This window comes from Ranitomeya imitator, chromosome 2 (genome assembly GCF_032444005.1).
Source record: "Ranitomeya imitator isolate aRanImi1 chromosome 2, aRanImi1.pri, whole genome shotgun sequence".
NCBI lineage: Eukaryota > Metazoa > Chordata > Amphibia > Anura > Dendrobatidae > Ranitomeya > Ranitomeya imitator.
This window is the reverse complement of record NC_091283.1, coordinates 392,141,263-392,153,655: the sequence shown is the minus strand read 5'-3', so window position 1 is coordinate 392,153,655 and position 12,393 is coordinate 392,141,263. Positions and strand designations below refer to the sequence as shown.

General features: G+C 45.3%; 1 long non-coding RNA gene across 1 annotated transcript; it reads right to left on the bottom strand.

The window, feature by feature from the left end:
* Positions 1-1,286: 1,286 nt before the first annotated feature.
* On the bottom strand, positions 1,287-4,922 carry LOC138667053 (uncharacterized). The gene is made up of 3 exons (XR_011318588.1): positions 4,103-4,922; positions 3,625-3,725; positions 1,287-3,170 (listed from the first exon to the last, which is right to left on the bottom strand). It is a non-coding gene; the product is annotated as an uncharacterized lncRNA (long non-coding RNA).
* Positions 4,923-12,393: the final 7,471 nt, after the last annotated feature.

Sequence of the window (12,393 nt, the reverse complement as noted above, 5' to 3'; positions counted from 1 at the left end):
TTGAGCCCCCAAGTGTTTCAAAGAAGTTTATAACTTAGAGGCGTGAAAATAAAAAATCTTATTTTTTTACACAAAAATGATCTTTTCGCCCACAAATTCTTATTCTCACAAGGGTAACAGGAGAAATTAGACCACGAAAGTCGATACCCTATATGTGGGGGTAAACCGCTGTTTGGGCGCACGGCATCGCTTGGAAGAGGAGCGCCGTTTGACTTTTTCAATGCAGAATTGCAGAGCTCCTGATGTATCTAAACAGTAGAAACCCCCCACAAGTGAACCCATTTTGGAAACTAGACCCCCAAAGAGCTTATCTAGATGTGTGGAGAGCACTATTAAGCCCAAAGTGTTTCACTACAGTTTATAACGCAGAGCCGTGAAAATAGAAAATCTTTTTTCCCCACAAAAGTAATTTTAGTCCACATTTTTTTTTCAAAGTTGTTGTGCAATTTTTCCTGAGTACACTTATGCCCCATGTTTGGGTAAACCACTGTTTGGGCGCACATCGGAGCTCGGAAGGGAGGGAGCACCATTTGACTTTTTGAATGCAAGATTGGCTGGAATCAATGGTGGCGCCATGTCGCGTTTGGAGAGCCCCTGATGTGCCTAAACAGTGGAAACCCCTCAATTCTAACTCCAACACTAACCCCAACACTTTACCCAAAATTAGACCAATAAATACACACGGTGTACCACCAAAAAATCGCATATATCCAGTGAATTCACTGGACATGATGTACTTGATATGTATATACCTGGTTATTTAACATATACTGGGATTGCTTGAGGGCTACTCTGCCTTGTTCCTACTCTTTTATATATATGTTTTGTATTATTTCATTTTAATTGTTATCAATAAAATATTTATATTTTATTCGGTTGGTACTCCCTTTTCCTTTGGATATATACTAACCCCAACACACCCGTAACCCTAATCCCAAACCTAACACACCCCTAACCCTAATACCAACCATAACCCTAACCCCAACACACCCCTAACCCGAACCACAAGCCTAACCCTAACTCCAACCCTAACCCTAAGTGCCCACGTTGCGGATCCGCACAGTTTTTGAAAAATCCGCAGGCAAAACGCACTGCATTTTACTTGTGGATTTACAATGTTTTCTGTGCGCCTTTCACATGCAGATTCCTATTGAGGAACAGGTGTAAAACGCTGCGGAATCCGCACAATTGACATGCTGCAGAACATCAATAACAAAAATACACCTGATTCAGTGGGCACCATCCAAAATAACACCTATGAATCAAGTGGGTTCACTACCGGGCATGTAGAAATGTACCTCAGAATAAACAAGAAAGAAAGAAGCACATGCCCATTAAGGTTGGAACTCCACACAAAAATGTTGTTTATAATAAAGTATCAAATTTTATTTTTACAAGGAAATACTACACACAATTAAAAGCAGTTAAAATTACTCCAACGAGTAAAAAACTCCATTGTTACAAAAAACCACCATTACGTGTGAAATACACTTATGTAGACAAATGTTCTGGCATTGCAAAATATCTTATTGCACCAATTTATGACTACTGATAATGCTGCATTGAGATAACATATACCAATAATATCTATATATCCTGGGGCCTCTAGACTGATGGTACCAGATGTGATAAGAGGAGTTCGGTCCAGTATACTGCAATATGTGTTCACTTATACCCTCTAGTGTTTAAACACGGCAAATGTGCATACCTAAATAATAGATAGAGTCTCTAGCCATACCTAGGATTGGATCTCCAGAGATGTACATACAGGCACAGCCCTAATTATGAGTCAATAGTCTCTATACAGGGTACATAATAGGTTGACCCATGACCACTTAGTGGGAAAAGAAAAAAGCATATACTTATCCCTAGGCAGTCCTCTACAGTCACTTAACGGTCGCCCCCTGGTCCCTTAGAGCAGCGGTGCAGCCAGTATATGAAGGAGTGTGGAAGCCCACGCGTTCCGACACACACAGGTGTCTTTCTCAAGGTGAGTATATTCCTTGTATGATATTCGCTATTTAAACCATTTCTGTTCTGTTTACCTGGATCTCAGGTGTGAGAAGCCGGAAACAGGAGCAGCCTCGGCGTGTGATGTCATACACCGGAAGCATTGGTGCGGGGTTGAAAGCGCCTGTGCGTTAGATCAATGCGCCTTGTTACTGCTTGTGCGCAGGTGCGGACAAAGTCCGGCAGCAGGATTGTATCATTGCGCCTTGTTGCTGCGTGTGCGCAAGCGCGAACAGAAAACGCCGGTGGGAATATATTTTGCCACCTGGTGACACATAAGGAAAACCTGCGCCTGCGCACCGTATACTTTCCAAGGCGCAGAGACGAAACCTGCCCCATGATTGCGCCTTTACACAGGCAGAGCATTCTGCTTGGTCTCTATATATGCGCAGGCGCAAACGGGCTCAACAGCCAGCCTATAGACAGAACCGGCAGTGGAAATATATCTCGCCACATAGGAAAAACCTGCGTCTACGCACCATATGCTTTCCAGAGTGCAGAGACGAAAAGCTGCCCCATGATTATACTTTTACACAGGCAGAGCATTCTGCTTGGTCTCTATGTATGTACAGGTGCAAACGGGCTCAACAGCCAGCCCATGTCCTTGCCCCTTGTCAGTGCATAATCACATTTATGTTAATGCTCTGGGTGCCCGAGTTTAGCACCCGGTGCTCGCACCACATGGCACCATGTCATATCCCTATTTTAAATGCTGGCGCTTTTGGATCTGATGGCTAATCCCCATCCTGCCCCCAGTAAACATGAACACAAAGCTTATGTAGAAGCACTAAGGCTCCAATTATAGATCCCACCCCTAGGGTAAAAAAAAAAAAAAAAAAAAAAGGACGCAACCTCTTTTTGCTCCTGCAGGACACATATCTTAATAATTGTAGGTTCTATTTACAGACGTTTTTGAATTTGTAGCTGATGGGGACATAATCTCTTAGCTAATATCCAATATATATATTGCCTATTGTGTTTATGGGTCATTGGACAACTCTGAAATAGTAGCACAGATGGGGTGCAAATCATTCTGTTACCCAGATACCGAAAAAACGAAGTATAATATGTAGTCCATATAATTTTTCTTTTCTTCTTATTTTCGTAATGGGTAGATTTTTTCCTCAAATCCCATCAAACCCATTAGAGGTAGTAGACCACTGCAAGGAAAAAGGAAGGAAAAAAGTATAAATAAATAAGGAAGAAATAATTACAAAATCAAGAAAAAGAGGGAAAAAAAAAACAACAAAAAAAAACACCCAAGGGAAGGAGGGGGGGGGGGGGAGGGGAAGGGAAGGGGTGGGGTGGTCGAAAAAAGGGGGGGGGGGTTTGAACTTAACATATGTGAAAGTTCCTCACCCATGGTCAGACAGAGGAGCCATAAAGGTCATTTCTTTTTATAGAAGCCAGAATATAACAGCTCCTCGTTCAGACCATTGGGTGCCAAGCTATCTAGATCAAAAATCCATCTGGCCTCTCGACGTAAAAGTTCTTCTGTTATGTTACCACCCCTAATGTTGGTGTTGACCTTTTCCAAACCCATAACTCTTAGAGAATCCCCTGAACCCGCATGGGCTTCCAAAAAGTGTGCCGCCACTGATGTTAAGTTTTTACCTTTTGCTTTATCTGATCTTGCGGTGGCTATATTGGACAGATGTTGCTGTGTCCTGCGTCGTATCTCCTGTGTTGTCTGACCAACGTAGATTCTCTCACAACTACAGACCAAAGCATAAACAACGTTGCGTGAACGGAAATTAAAGTATGTCTTAGACTGTATTTGTTGTTGTTTAACTGTGATCCTCATACTAGCGATCATCTTGGGGCAAATTGAGCAGCTCCCACACGGGAACGAGCCTCTGTTTAGATGGTTGGTTCTTAATTTTGTGGCTGGGCGTCTAAAATGACTATTGGACAAATGGTCTTTAAGATTTTTTGCCCTTCTTGCCACCACTTTAGGTCGATCTCCAATAAAGGGCCTTAATTTTGGTTCACTTTTCAAAATGCCCCAATTTGTATTCAATATACGATAGATGTCACTCCACTGGTTGTTGTATTGGGTGATTACATTGATTGTATTTGAAACAGGTCTTACCCGTGCTCTTAAGGCTTCCTCTCTTGTCCTCTCCCTTGATGTCTCAAAGGCCTTTGATATAGTCCTACGAGGATACCCTCGATCTCGGAATCTGTCAGTCAAACGGCGGGATTCCTCAATGAAGTCTTCTGTGCGGCTGCAATTCCTCCGTAGTCTGAGGAATTGCCCTTTTGGGATTCCCTTTTTGAGGTGCATCGGGTGGAAACTCTCAAAATGGAGGAGGTTATTTGTGGCCGTCCTTTTCCGGAATAGTGTGGTTCTGATCCGATTTTGGTCTATCATCAGTTTTAGATCTAGGAACTCAACAGAGGTAGTGGAAAAACAGGATGTCAATTTGATGTTCCAAACATTATTGTTGAGTCCCTCTACAAAGGTGTTCAAACCCTCAAATGTCCCTGACCATACGATGACAATGTCGTCTATATAACGTAGCCACTTTATCACATATTTCGAAAAATCCGCCAGTTGTTGTACATGTGTCTCCTCCCACCACCCCATAAAGAGATTCGCGTATGAGGGCTCACACTTCGCCCCCATAGCTGTACCAGATGTTTGTTTATAGTATTCCCTATCGAATACAAAGTAATTTTTCTCCAGGACAAATTTGAGTAATTGTAAGATGAAAGTATCATGGGCCCTGTCCCCCGTAGATTGTTTACTTAAAAAATAAGATGTGGTTCTCATACCCAAATCATGTCCAATGTTCGTGTACAACGCTTCCACGTCCAGAGTTGCTAGAATCGCTTTATCAGGGACTTCTAAGGCTACGTTCACATTAGCGTTACGCTAATGTGCGTCGCTGTTGCGTCGGCGACGCAGCGGCGACACGCCCCTATGTTTAACATAGGGGACGCGTGCGTCTTTTTGCACGCGTTTTCCGACACGTGCGTCGTTTTAGACGCTAGCGTCGGACGCAAGAAAACGCTACAAGTTGCATTTTCTGTGCATCCGATTTCGTCAAAAAACGACGCACGCGTCGCAAAACGCGCGCGTTTTTCCGTGCGTCGCCGCTGCGTCGCCGACGCAACAGCGACGCGACGCTAATGTGAACGTAGCCTAAGCCTTCACAGATTTCAATCAGATGGGATGAGTCACGCACATAGGAATCCAAAGACTTTACCACCGGCTGTAAGAAAAAATCCAAATAGGCACATGGTTTTTCATATAGGCCCCCCAACCCAGAGATGATTGGTCTCCCTGGTGGCCTATCAGTGGACTTATGTACCTTGGGTACCAAGTAGAAGGTTGGAATGACTGGGTGGTCTGTGGTTAAATAGTCCCGTTCTCTCTTATTTAACGTGCCCGAGGAAAAGGCACCTGCAATCAAATTGTCCAATTGTTTTTTAAAAATTGTTGTTGGATCTGATGGTAATTTTTGATAATATTGGACGCTATTTAATTGGCGTCTTGCTTCCTGTAGGTACATGTCCTTCGGCCATAGCACTATGTTCCCCCCTTTATCTGATTCTTTGATTTCAAATGAATCGTTGTTTTTTAAGGTAGATATTGCAATTCTTTCTCCTTTTGTGAGGTTATTTTGGCCGTGTTTGTCTAGCTTAAGTTTCTTGATGTCTTTGCACATCATTTCAAAGAATATTTGAATAGTTGGAAACATTGAGAAATTGGGGGTTGCCTGGGATGGTACTCTACCAGTGAAACGTCTCCTACCCTGTTCTCTGTCATTTTCAGTCAGAAGGTCCAATAGGTCCCTAAAGGTTTGTCTATCTAGATCCGGTAGTTCGTCTACCAGGGATGGTTGATGATATAGCATCTTGAATGTTAATTGCCTACAGAACAAGTAGATGTCTTTAATCAATTCGAATTTATCAAGACTGTTCATGGGTGAGAAAGACAAACCTCTTGTAAGTAGTTTGATTTCTGTTTGTGATAATTGATATGTTGAAAGATTAATAATACGGAACTCATTTGTGTCTGTATCATTGTGTACTAGGGGGTCATTCGCATTCAAAACCGTTTCCGGTTGTTGAAGCGTGTTGTTCTCTTTGAGCTCGGGGACCAATGTCTCAAATTCCGATTTTTTCTTGCACGGGTGCTTTGATTTTCTTCGCCCCCTTCTATGCTGCTTTCTCTGTCGCTTGTGTCCGTTGATAAAAAAATCACTATTTATACTGGTGCCTGCTCCATTGTTGATCAAACCCTCCCCTTTGTCCGTTGTTTTAGTATAAGTCCTTCTATTGCCTTGGTGTATCCATTTATACATTCTCTGTTTCTCCATGTCTAATTTGTCTCGTTGAAATTTGTTTTTCTTACCCTTGATGATTTCTTTTTCATATTTGTCTATAATTTCTTTCAAATATGTTTTAAATGGCTCTATTTGGGTCCTACTGTCAAAAGTCTCTAAGTCCCTTTCCTTTTTCTGTATATCTTCTTTGATTTTTGTTGACATCAACCTGTCTTGCTCAATCAACATATCAATAATAATATATGAACATCTCTGTAGACCATTCTCCCATGTGGTTTTGAACTCTTGTTCTACTTCCCAAGCTGGGAATATCTGGACCCTAAGGCCCCGTGGTATCAATCCTAGTTTTTTATATTCTATCAAACTTGTCATGTTCCACCAGGTTTTGGTCAGTTTTTTATGTAAATTGACCAATTCCTGGGTTAAGTTATGAAATTCCCCATCTTGTGTACTGCTGCCACTAGCCCCCATGCCCTCTCCAGATCCAAAAATATCTCTCATCTGCTCCTGCCAAGCTGCCTCTCTAGCCTTCAGATCCATAATGTCAAAACCCGATGTGCCTCCACTGATAGAAAAAACTCTTCACCACAAAGAGTCCACACCTGTATACGAAAATACACCTAATTCAGTGGGCACCATCCAAAATAACACCTATGAATCAAGTGGGTTCACTACCGGGCATGTAGAAATGTACCTCAGAATAAACAAGAAAGAAAGAAGCACATGCCCATTAAGGTTGGAACTCCACACAAAAATGTTGTTTATAATAAAGTATCAAATTTTATTTTTACAAGGAAATACTACACACAATTAAAAGCAGTTAAAATTACTCCAACGAGTAAAAAACTCCATTGTTACAAAAAACCACCATTACGTGTGAAATACACTTATGTAGACAAATGTTCTGGCATGCTGCAGAACATACAACACAGTGTTTCTGCACGGTATTTTCTTTATTTTATTATTTTGCCTACCTATGGGGGTGATAAAGGGGGGGGGTTAATTATAATTTTTTTTTTTTTTTTTTATTTTTTTTTTTTAAACATAAATTTTTATTTACAAATTGTGTCAAGCATTACATCTTATTGACATTAAATTCTTAATAATTAACACAACGTTATGGGGATTAGGGAAGGGAAGAGGATAGGGGAAATGGTGACATTACAATAACTATCCAATCACATTCTCTATATGCAAATCTGCAAAGTCATTTAAGAACGGTATTTAATTTTTTTTTTTATTTTGATCACTGTGATAGGTTGTATCACAGTGATCAAAATGTACCTGGAATGAATCTGCCGGCCGATTCGGTGGGCGCACTGCACATGTGCCTGCTCTTTTGGAAGATGGCGGCGCCCATGGAGAAGACAGACGGACACCCGGAGGGACACCAGGACTTGGTAAGTATGGGGGGGGGTGGGATCGGACAGCGGGAGGGCGCGGGCAGAGAGAAGACTGATGGCGGCGGATCGCCGCTGTCAGTCGGTGGAGGGGGCAGGCAGATCGGGGTCTCCAGCCGTGGCCGATGATATTGCAGCATCGGCCATGGCTGGATTGTAATATTTCACAAATTTTCAGTTAACCCTTTCACCCGATCTGCAGGAACGCGATCCTGCTATGACGCCACATAGGCGTCATAGGTCGGATTGGCACAGGTCGGATTAACTCTCTATGTACCATTTTATTATGTTCATTACTAAGCACCGGGCTTGGTATTATCTATATATCTATCTATAGATTTATCTATTATCTATGTGTGTGTAAACATTATTCTTCAATGGAGTATATAAAGGAAAAGGTTGAACAAGAAATTACATCACAATTCTTTTTTTTTTTTTTTTTGGTTAAATAATAGATCTTTATTAAAACGCACACAAAGCCACATGAAAATCAGCATCAAATCTGCACAGATTTTTCTGCCAAGAGATGCAAAATCTGCACAGAAAATTCCACAGGCAGATATGCAACATGTGCACATACCTATAAACCCCCTGCCCCCTCACAACAGCCACAAGGCACCCTGGATGCCCCTTTACATGCCCCATGCCTCCTCACAACAGCCACAAGGCACCCTGGATGCCCCTCTACATACCCCATGCCCCCTCACACCAGCCCCCTGGATTCCCCTCTACATACCCCATGCCTCATCACAACAGCCACAAGGCACCCTGGATGCCCCTCTACATACTTCATGCCCCTAGGGGATCGACTAGTACATAGTCATCTAGCTACACCAAGTAAGGCGACCTGGCTACCATACAGACCCAAGGGCTGTTACAGATGCGGCTCATGTGTAGCGTGTGAATCAATACAGGTGGGGAAGGAGTTCTATAACACCAACACGCAAAAAACTTTTGTTATTAAAGAATTCATCAATTGTAAATCAAAAGGGGTCATATACAGAGCTGCCTGCACCTGTGGTATTACATACATAGGTAAAACTATTAGAGAACTAAGAAGGAGAGTATGTGAGCATTTGGGGGACATCCGAAATCGGAGGGATACCCCCATTGCAAGACATGTTAACAACTGCCATGACGGAGATACTAAGGTTATGAGTTTCATGGGGATTGACAAAGTGGCCCCTCTGGTGAGAGGAGGTGATTTTGATAAGATCCTACTGCAGAAAGAAACAAGGTGGATCTTCTTGCTGGACACTTGTCACCCCCATGGACTCAATGAGCAGCTCAACTTTAGTTGCTTTCTTTAGGTATACTTTAGTATCTATAATGGTCCCCCTTGGGTCCATCTGGTCCGTGTGCTGCTTTGCCCTCCATTTCCGTATTTTCCTCTTTCTTGTTAGTCCTATTCCCTCTTCTTACCTCTGAGTTTCCCTAACCATCCCTACTGCTTTATTGTTTAAGGAATCTTTTGCATATCTGCATTCGTCCATTGGTCGGTGTCCGGCACCCTGTGTCCTGAATACAGCCATAATAAACAAAACATTTTGCAATTATGTAGGAACAGGGTCATTACCCTGTACCATTGTTCCCCTTTTGACTTGATCCCTGGTATCGGCTAGTATAAATTTTGATATGTAGTACCGAGTGACTCTCCAGGGACTTGGGGCACGTGTGTTCTTATGTGGGCAAATTTTACATACTTTTTTGAGTATGGCGCAGTGATATCATTTCCGCATAAATATAGGTCCATTTATCTCTCTCTCTCTCTCCGCCTGGGTCTGCTCCCATCTTTCATTGTCCCCCTCCCCCCTTCCCTCTTCTATTATGGATGTGCTCAATATGGTTGGTATGGTCTGGACACTTCCAGCTACCAACCATCTTGCACACTAGTTATATCAGTATAGGTACATCTATGTTGCCTTGGATATTCTGGCCATTTCCAGCTATCTGCTGTTTTTCATTATTTGGTATGGACACTTCCAACCATAAATATAGCGCGTAGGTTTCCTGGTGTGTGTGCGATATATGCATGGCATTTAATAAATGCCGTAACTCTTAGGCAACTATGCTTCCATGTTGCTACTTGTATACCTGGTGGACAATCTTGGTGTCTGTGCCCCCCAAACCCCCCCCCCCTCCTCCCTTGTATGTTTCTCATGTGGGGCTAGGAGTGGGTGGGTTTATTATTAACATAGCGCTCCTCTCAAACAATACCCCCCTTCTGATCTTGGTGCCTGCGCTTTATTGTTGCAGCGCTACATAAGCAGAAATTTGTTTAGTGGTATTTATCCTAACGTGGGTTCGGGGTATTATTTAGCGCCTGTGCCATCATTTGGCGCTGGGGTATCTGCGTTCCTCTTTTGGAACGCACCATACCAGCAGTGGACTATGCCATCACTATGCGCCCAGAGCTTGCGTTCCACTGCTGGAGCGCATGAGGTTAGCGGCGCATCGGAAGTGACATCTTCAAGATGGAGTCTGTACTTCCGGTCTCGCCGGGACGATCGGATCATCTAGCGCCCAGGGTTTGCGTTCCACTGTTGGAGCGCATCTTGCTGGTGGCGCACCGGAAGTTGTATCCTCAGGATGGCGCTGTTACTTCCGGTCTCGCCGGAATGAGCGGTTCACAGCCGGTCGGCATGGGGGAGCTTGGCGTACGTTCCAGCCCCTGGAGCGCAGCGTGGACAGTAATTAGCCCACTCAGGTATTATAGGGGGATGGGGGCGGACACAGGTGACCCTATTGGTCTGGGGGGGGAGTGGCCCCTCGCTTATAAGGAGGTAGCGGTCGCCATACTGAGCTGACTCACCTTCTGTTACAGACATCACACAGAACTGCCTATGCTGGGGATAATATACAGCCACTGCGTATTTCCCTTACTTTACTCTACTTATGGACTTTTGAGCATCTATGGACTTTTGAAGTTACCTCTGGGCCTTTTGGCCATTGAAACTCCCCTGATGAATCTCCGTGATTGGAGAAGAAACGCGTAGGGAGGTGTCTACCATACTACATACGGTGGGGGGTGTCCATTGTAGGGCTGACTTGGGCCTGTCCTTGTAAGGACAGGAGCTATTGCTGGGGCACGACAGGGGTTTAGAAAATAGGTTCCCCGTCCCCTGTGCCTTACCCTACGACTTTTGGACCCTCCCTGGGACCCTTCATCACTGGTATGGGTATCCTTCGTCCATGGTGAGATTGGTGAGATCAAACCAGTTTTTTAAATTGAGCACAGTTTTCGGCGTGAGCACTTTTATTTGTATTTTGTATTGTTTTGTCCACTTTTTAATATTATTAGTAAAAGTTATGTTTTATTTCTATTGGGCTATACTCTTCTAGCTGTGTTCTACCCCTCTATACTTCATGCCCCCTCACACCAGCCCCCTGGATGCCCCTCTACATACCCCATGCCCATTCACAACAGCCACAAGGCACCCTGGATGCCCCTCTACATACCCCATGCCCCCTCACACCAGCCCCCTGGACGCCCCTCTACATATCCCATGCCCCCTCACAACAGCCACAAGGCGCCCTGGATACCCCTCTACATACCCCATGCCCCCTCACACCAGCCCTCTGGATACCCCACTACATACCCAATGCCCCCTCACAACAGCCACAAGGCACCCTATATGCCCCTCTACATACCCCATGCCCCCTCACACCAGCCCCCTGGACGCCCCTCTACATATCCCATGCCCCCTCACAACAGCCACAAGGCACCCTGGATACCCCTCTACATACCCCATGCCCCCTCACACCAGCCCTCTGGATACCCCACTACATACCCCATGCCCCCTCACACCAGCCACAAGGCACCCTGAATGCCCCTCTAAATACCCCATGCCTCCTCACAACGGCCACAAGTCACCCTTGATGCCCCTCTACATACCCCATGCCTCCTCACAACAGCCACAAGGCACCCTGGATGCCCCTCTACATACCCCATGCCTCTTCACAACAGCCACAAGGCACCCTGGATGCCCCTCTACATACCCCATGCCCCCTCACACCAGCCCCCTGGATGCCCCTCTACATACCGCATGCCTCCTCACAACAGCCACAAGGCACCCTGGATGCCCCTCTACATACCCCATGCCTCCTCACAACAGCCACAAGGCACCCTGGAAGGCCCTCTACATAACCCATGCCCCCTCACACCAGCCCCCTGGATGCCCCTCTACATACCCCATGCCCTCACACCAGCCCCCTGGATGCCCCTCTACATACCCTATGCCCCCTCACAACATCCACACAGCACCCTGGATGCCCCATGCCCCCTCTACATACCCCATGCCTCCTCACAACAGCCCCCTGGATGCCCCTCTACATACCCCATGCTTTCTCACAGCAAATTACAACCTCCGAGCACTCAAACTGATTCCTGCATCCACATTCCCTTGGATGCCGCCCGAGTCCTCTCCTCACACAGCTCCATGGTGCGGCCCCTCAGTCCTCTCCTCACACTGCACCACGCTGCATCCCCCCCCCCGGTCCTCTCCTCACACGGCTCCATGCTGCAGCCCCCCGGTCCTCTCCTCACACGGCTCCATGCTGCAGCCCCCCGGTCGTCTCCTCACACGGCTCCATGCTGCAGCCCCCCGGTCCTCTCCTCACACGGCTTCATGCTGCAGCTCCCCGGTCCTCTCCACACTGCAGCCCCTCGGTCCTCTCCTCACACGGCT